Consider the following 8,881-nt stretch of genomic DNA (forward strand, 5'->3'; position numbering starts at 1 on the left):
CCTGGTATTCACTGGCAGTCTCCCATCCAAGCACTAACAAGGGCAGTATCTCTTTTAGCTTTTGTAAGCTGCTTTGAATCCCATAATGGGGAAAGATGCGATGATGATGATTATGATGATGATGACGACAATGATGAAACCTGAATCCCATTGTTATTCCCAACCCGAGTAGACTCACTGAATCAATGGGATTTATCTACATTCCTGATTCAACAATGGCTTCAATGAGTTTACTCTAGTTAAGAATAATCAGTAGAATTCAGACTACCACCACCACTACTACTATTACTTTCCAAACACTGTAAGGAGAACAAATTACTTTCTAAAAGTAACCTCTTGGGATTACATTAACTACAGTAACTGGTACTTTTATAGATTGAGAGCCCATACAGATGAACCAAAATAAAGCTACTTCGGGTCACTTTGGAAGTATGCTGTTTAAATGATGCATGCGTCCTAAGAGGCCAGAAGCCATGCCAAAGCCATGCTCCAGCCCTAAGAACTGGAGTGCAGCTTTGGCACAGCTTTTGGCCTCTTAAGATTCATGTGTCCTTTAAACAGCATACCTCCAAAGTGACCCAAGACAACTTTATTTAGGCCTGTCTGTATGGGCCCATAGTTATAGTTACTGGAGCAATGTCCTCATTCAGTGACAGAGAAAGACTAGATTTATAAAGAATATATTATTTCTAGAATGACGTTGTATTGTCCTTTGGCTTAGACTATGCCAAAGAAAGGGTTGGTATGGGTCGGCTGGGTCATCCCCCTGTGCTCCTTGAACAATGAACATGATAAATATTATAGTTGTGTAGTTATAGTTGCATAGTTGTATCAGGTGTTTTTGCAGCATGCCATAAAGGAACTAGGGCTCAACTTTGTTTGGAAAATAAAAACCAGTGTGAAAAGATCTGTGGTCTCCTCCCAACTCCTCTTGCCTTACGCTTTGTAAATTCAGAGAAAAGCAGATATTGTTGAGGAGTAATAGGCTATTCTTGTCTGATCTTGGAAGCTAAACAGGGGCAACCCTGGTTAGCAGTTGGATGGGAGACCGCCAACCAATCCCAGGTGCTATAGTCTATATGTCAGAGGAAGGAACTGGCAAAAAACCAACAACCACCTTCCAAGGATTCCTTGAATAAGAAAACTGTACAAAATTCATGTACAAAATTCATTTGCATTGACAGGCAACTTGAATGCACACACACACACACACACACACACACACACACACACACACACCAGGCTATTGTAAGCCCGGCATATCATCTTTAGTGTCTTGCAAATTGGTCATGGCAACTCCTTTTCTGAGTAAACAAAGAAGGGAGGAGAACGAGGAGGACAAGTGAATGATACAAATAATGTTGTTTTGGAAAATGAACAAGAGCCGCTAGGCTTCATTTTGTACCCCACACATGACCTCTCTGTCACACTGGCAGTTTCTTTTCAAGATCAGACAAATATGAATTCCTATTTGCAACCAGAAGTGAAATCTATACAAAGTTATTCCGAACCACACTTATTCATACCAAGCTCACAATCAACATTTTTGCTGATAAATCAATAAGCAAACGACCCTTAAGAGGCAGATTGTAGGTGCATCTATTCTACACTGTAATGATAATTCAGTTTGACACCGCTTTAACTGTCATGGTGCCATCCTACAGAATCCTGGGATTTGTAGTTTGGTGAGGCACCAGCACTCTTTGGCAGAGAAGGCTAATGTCCTGGCAACACTACAAATCCCAGGATTCTACAGGATGGGGCTACAGCACTGAATCAAACCGCATTATTTCTATAGTGTAGATGCATCCCTAGAAACATAAGGCATCAGTGTATAGTGTTTGGACCCTGGGATGTTGTTGTTGTTGTTGTTAAACACCCTCAAGTCAATCTTGACTCATGGCAACTCTGTGGATGAAACTTCTCCAAACATCCCTATCCTCTACTATTCTTCTGAGTTCTTGCAGATTCATACCCATGACTTCCTTGAGTCCATCCATCTAACATGTGGTCTTACTTTCTTTCTACTTCCTTCTACCTTTCCTAGCATTATTGTCTTTTCTAATGATTCATGCCTTCTCATGATGTGGCCAAAGTATGACAGCCTCAGTTTAGCCATCTTTGCCTCCAGGGAAAATTCAGGCTTGATCTGTTATTTGTTCTCTTTTGCTGTCCACGGTATCCTCAGCATTCTTCTCCAGTACCACATCTCAAATGAATGTATTCTCTTTTGGTCCATTTTCTTAACTGTCCAACTCTCACATCCATACATAGTAATGGGGAATACAGTTGCTTGGACAATCCTAACTTTTGTGCTTAGTTGTATATTTTTGCTCTAGCTTTTTGAGTTCTTTCATGGATGCCCTTGCCATTCCTAGCCTTCTTCTGATTTCTTGACTGCAGTCTAATCAATGTTTGGTCCAAGGTATAGGAACTCTTTTACTGTTTCGAATGTTTTCATTGTCTAGGTTGAACTTGTGAAGATCCTCTGTGGTCATTATTTTTTGTTTTCCTTATGTTCAGCAGTAAGCCTGCCTTTGCACTTTCTTTAATGCAAACAGTACAGTTCCCAAGTCCTTGGCATACCCAAAAGCCTATTGTGTAGGGTGTGGTGATGCTATTGGGAAAGGTATTGTCTTGTCAAGGATCTGTTGCTTGCCCAAAGAGAAAAAATGTTTTTCTAGCCAGGGTACAAGGATGTGGTGGAGTACTGAAGCACAGAGCAAGAGATAGAAAAGCTAACGTATTATACGTGAGATTTCTTATGCATGTGGTTGTATTTTTGGGAGACTTGCTATATTCAGATCATGTCTGTGTAAGTGGGCTTGCAGAAGTATATAAAGTGGTGTCAAACTGCATTATTTCTACAATGTAGATGTACCCGAAGGTTCAGTTACAGTTCTCCCTGCTGTTCCGCAAGGACTGAAAGTGTGGCTCCAGAAAATGTGTGGGTTTTTTTTTTAAAATGCTGATTATATTTTAATGTATTACTTCTTTCCCTTTTTTATGCACAACATTGAAAATAATACTGGCCAGAATCTTGTTGGTTAGTCTCCACTAGAGCAATTGTTGAGTGGTGAATCAATATTTACGTAAATCTCATTAATTCAATGGGTCCACTCAGAGGAAGACTAACAATTGGCAATCTTGGAGGGCTGCATCCCCAACTATACCTGCTCCTACATTAAAAAAAAATAAATCAATTTTTTACTCTCTTGGGGATGTAGAGGCAAAATTTGGAGGCCAAATTTGCAAGGGGGATCCAAATTTTTATTTTGACCCAGAGGAGTCCATTGGAGCACACAAAATGGTGTGGTTTTCCTTATCTCAGGAGACATCCAGATGCACAGTGCATTTTGAAGGTGGTGAATCAAGGCAACAATCACAGTCAGGCATCCAAGCAGAATCACTCTGGTGATGATCTCTCCCTCATAAATCAGGCCTTTGGCAAGCTGTCCTCCATTTCTATCTCATCCCCGATTGATATATGACTCTGAGACCCCTCCCAACAGCAATAAAATAGCTCTCTGAGTGCCAAATGGATGGTCTATTTGCATATAGATTGAAACGCAAATCACTATTGCCTGTTCATTAACTGCAGCAGTTGAGACATTTGGCATTTTAATGACACCTATAGTCAAATTTCACCATCAAATGAATTTATGAGGCAGTTAATACTCCATGGTAGCTGGGATTGGCCAATGGAGGCCAAGATGGTGGGGAAAGATGTGTGTATTGAATAAAGGGTGGTGGGGATGGCCCTAAACAAAGAACAAGATCCCCTTACATGACTGCATTATATTTTTGCATCAAACATAAACAGCTCAAACATATCAAACAAGGAATCAGGCCAGTACAACAGCTCCTTAGATGGTAAAGCACAGATTAGTTCCATGCATTGTCTACCAGGGAGCAAAGCAGAGCTCAGGTCCATGCAATGGTTCCTCAGGCTGCAAAGAACTGCTTAGTTTATTTATTTAATTACAATAGGCCATTGGTATCTGCTGGGGTTTGGGTCCAGGACACACACACACCGATACCAAAATCCATGGATGTTCAAGTCCTGTTATATACAGTGTTGTAGTAAAATGGTGTCACGTATATAAAAGACAAAATCAAAGTTTGCTTTTGGGAATTTGCGGGGGGGGGGATCTTTTCAAGCCATGAATGATTTCATGGAATCCATGGATATGGAGGGCTGACTTATTACCCATAGAAAGGTGGGGGACTGGTATGTCCACTGACCAAGTATGTTACTGTTATTTTAAATGTTGAGGAAAGTAGCTTTAGAAGAGGCTGGATAACCTTTAGGATCATTGGCACCTGTGTATACCAGAAATAACTGACGATAACACCAGGTTTGGGTGCCTTATGGGGGTTTTAGTTAGAGAAATGCAGAGTGCTACTACTACTACTACTACTATTATTATTATTATTATTATTATTATTTTCTTATATCCCGTCTTTCTCCCAATACACACACAGGATAACAATTCACACAGACACAGCATTCAGAGCTAACCAAAATGGAAATATGGAACCTGGATAGCAGAGTTTGAGGGTTGTTTTTTTTTTTTGGGGGGGGGGGTGATTTTTACTTGTCCGAAGAGTAGACCACAGAAAGTGGAAATGTCTCAGACATACATGGAGCACAGCCTGGGATAACTGTATGTGTACTATGTGCACAAAGGTTAGGTTCTTGAGAGCAATATTTATACCTGAAAACTAGCCTCCAAGGATGGGCTATGTTGTAAGGTAACAAAGACTTAATGTTGTTTCCCAGTAATTGACATTCCAGACTGGTTGATGGCTTTAACTTTAGGGTGACAAAAACAGTGATTGGATCAGGACACTTCCAGGGTGAACGGACAGGGATGTTGGCTGGACACATGGCAGGGAGTAGGTAGAGAGAACTGGCTTAATACTCCGGTGTAGTGAGACCTCCTTTGTCTCTTGGTGCAAGAGGAAATGGAGAGGACTTAGGGAAAGGAAAGAGCAATTAGTATACCCATTTAGCTTTGATCTTATTATTTCCTGGATTGCCCACATACCCTTGTGTTATAATTCTGACAATATGCAATGGTTCTCTGGGCTGCCTCCACTCCTGCTGAGCTGGATGGAATCCACGAGACCACCCCTTTACCTAAAATAAACCTCACTGCTGCCACCACCTGATGAATTATCAGCCCAGTACAGACTGCTGGTTTATGGTGGCCTGGGGCCAAAATTAGGGCTTGGGAGTGAGGAATATCCGCATGCTCCCAAGCCCTAGCATGCTGCGTGGCGCCATCATGGCGGCCTCCCATCCACCCGGGGGCTGCCATAATGCAAACACAGCGTAGCATCCACATGTCACAGTGCTACGCTTGTGTCCTCGACATGCCACACTGTGCCAATGGTCCACTCATGGCACCCGTCATGGGACACCCCCCCCCGCTTTTAGCGAGTTCTTTTTGGTGTGGAGGGAGGCTGCATGGTTTGGCTGCTGTGGCATCCCTCAGTAGCAAAAACAGGTGCCTCCAGCCCCACCCCTTTGGGGCAGTCTGTCGAGCCCATCTTCTCCCATCCCAGCAACACCTCAGGACTTTGCTGGGGAATTCCACAGATACTTTCCTTTGCCAACTTAAGGAAGAACTAGACAAGCTAAAGGCATGTGAAAAGGTGTGCAAGAGCAGAATGCTTTAAAGAAAAGCTTTATTCTTACAAAAGGAGTTCTTTCTAGAGCAAAGGGATATCACTTATCCTTCAGGCACAAACAGAAATTTTCAGTTACATCCAAACCAATAAATGAAGCCAGCCAACAGTAAAATGGTGATGATGTTAAAGTCACAGGACTACATTCTGTCTGAACTGTTATCAGTTAAGATGGTATTGAAGGATTTCAGTGCTGGCAGAGATCACTACCCTTTTTGGCCAGGTGAAGACTGGAAGGAAAGAGCAATAAAAGATAGGTAAGTAATAACATTTCAGCTCCATTAACAAGAGAAAAGTAACTTCTCTTGTAATTCAGCTGTCCCTGTCCAATGCAAAGTTTACTGTTCCTTTCTTAGGCAGGGGACATTGAATTTCTCGAGGAGTCCCTCTACTGTTACAATTGGAAAAACATTAAGGTGTTGTGTAGGTAATACTTGCAAATTGTAGTCCAAACAAAAGAGTTTTACCTTTGTTGCAAGTAGAAAACCTCAAAGAATTCAATTTATCCACAACAAGGGAATCCTAAACAAATGGGAAGCAAAGGACTTCTACTTAAGTGTCGGTTATTACCTATAAAGCCCTACATGGCTTGGGCCCGAGCTACTTGAAGGAGCACCTTCTCCCACACAATCTGCCCCGCACTCTCAGAACATCAGGGATATTTTTATTAGAATGTCTGAGAGTGAGGTTGTCAACAACTCACAAGAGGTCATACACATCGACAGCACCTACTCTCTGGAATAATCTTCCTGACGACAGGCTCTGAAGACACATTTATTCCGACTGGCATATCTGTCTGACTCTCTGTAGTCACTATTCTTGATAGATTTGCACATTATTGACTGATAGATTTATGCCGTGTGTTTTATGTATATTGAGATATGTAGATTTTATATTTTTAACCTGTATGTAACTATATTCTTGTTGTACACCGCTTTGATCATTGGAAAAGCGGTATATAAATATAGTTTTATTCTTCTTCTTCTTATTATTATTGTTATTATTAACCACCCCAGACAATCTTTTCCCCCATGTAATCTTTGCTGACAACATCACAGGCAGAATGTAGGCCTGTGACTCTAACATCATCAACATTTTTCTCCTGTATGATTTTTTAACATCTTTATCTGAAGAAGAAGCCAGTGAAGCTTTGAAAGCTTACATAATGTATTTTGTGCTTTGGACCTTAAGCATAAAATACATTGTGGTCTAATAAAGGTATTGCTGCTTGTGGATTGTGGATTTTGTTGTATTTTGCTACATGGCCAACATGGCTACCCATGAATATATAAATACATATTTCTCAGACTTCAGAGCACATCTGAATTCCATATACAGTGGTCCTTCCACATTAGCTGGGTTTAGGGAAGCAGGAGCCTTGAGAAAATGAAAAATCACAAATTAAAGAACTTTATGAAGTTGAAGGCTTTTGTGGCTGCATCCATAGTTTTTTCTGGGTTTTTCAGGCTATGTGGCCATGTTCTAGAAGAGTTTATTCCTGATGTTTCACCAGCTGGCATCTCTCTCATGTTAAAGAACATCTCTGTAGAAATCTGTGTCCTCCAGTGCAACTCTAATGGCCAACATCTGGTAGACGTTGACCATAGAATTACACTGGAGGACCTACAAATACTTAGAAATTTGTTTTGTATAATAATTTCTAGGTCCTCCAGTGTGACTCTATGGTTAACACCTGGCAAAGTCATGCTGGATGACCTAGAGATTCCTAGAGGGAACATATTAATCAAATCTGCAAATAAGCAAATCTGCAAAGTCAAAGCCTCAAAGGTGGAGGGTCAGCTGCAGTGGCTACCCAGGCAGCAAAGCACAGCTCAGTTCCTTTCAACAGCTTTTTAGGCTTCAAAGCATAGTTCATTTCCATGCAACAATTTCTAGAGCTTTACAATAAATAGCCTCTTATCTCCTGTCATTAATGGGATTGCTGAAGAATCTCATGGGTCTGTCTATTTGCAAAGCGGCAGTGGATTTCTGGGATCCCAAACACATGCTTGCTGAGATGCTTTAACAATATTTTATGAGACTCTAGTCAAGAACATTAAATGAATAGGAATTTGTGGGTAGATATGCTTGAGGTTCAGATGGGGTGAAGAGGCATGCTGGAGGGTGGTTCAGCAGTTTATGCCTGTGCCTCTTACAGTATCATGTACTCATGCAACCCAAACAGAACCATTGTCAGTGCAGTCCAATATCATCTCAGGTTGCCCCTCATTTTAAGTGCTAACTAGCTCCAACCCTGCTTAAATTACAAAATCAGATGTGTGTTCATGGTGTGATGGTGACTTTGTTATGCCAAGCACAGACCACAAGACATATTTATGTATTTATTCAATTTGCTTTTATAGTGTGTTTTGTCTAGAGAGCTCTGCAGCTCCCACACTCTGCATCAACAGCTCTAACCAGTATATCACACTCTCTTTCTATGATCTACCAGGTGTTTCTAACCCCTCTGCCCCCCCCCATTTTTTGTAGTGCAGACTAGCAACAAAATGTTTTATTTGATGTATTTGTAAGCAAACAAACAAAACATGTGATCCACCAAGCTTCTAGCGGGTTACTGTCCTTGTCTAGTGGGCTATCTATACCTTGGCAGGTCACTCATTGGCAAAAAAGTGGATTCTGTGCAAGTGAAGTCTGAGTAAAATCCACAACATTGTTCTTGCTGGGTTCATCAGTGCAGAATGAAGTGTGTCTTTTCCTTCTGTTCTGTGGACCTTTTTGTGCAGCCAGGCTGAATGGAATGCCAGCTATTTATGGGCTTTGCCAAGAAAGAGGGCAGCTTGCTAGTTTGCCAGCGCCATCCCCTCTCAATACAGTTTTCTGGGTTACAGAGGCTACAATTTCAGCCTCCACTAGGGATGTAATTCTTTGCTAATCTTCTTCTCAGAGGAAGTAATTTTAGCCATTCTCGCTGCCAGAAATGAAGTCTTTGTAGCTGGGGACTTATTCTATGTAAAATTTGCACGTGGCATTTACTGTACATAAAGCAGCATTTTCTGCATGGAAAATATTTCTGTGCGAAAGTATTCTTTTCTGTGCAGAATATGCTGTTTCTTGAGTTTGTGCAAAATAACCACATGGGAATTTTGTATAGAATAAGTTTTGAACTGCAAAAATTCTTTTCACTCCAGGATACTTCTTGCCAGAGTTTCCCAGCACTCAGGAACCA

This window comes from Sceloporus undulatus, chromosome 3 (assembly GCF_019175285.1).
Source record: "Sceloporus undulatus isolate JIND9_A2432 ecotype Alabama chromosome 3, SceUnd_v1.1, whole genome shotgun sequence".
In the NCBI taxonomy this organism is placed as follows: Eukaryota; Metazoa; Chordata; class Lepidosauria; order Squamata; family Phrynosomatidae; genus Sceloporus; species Sceloporus undulatus.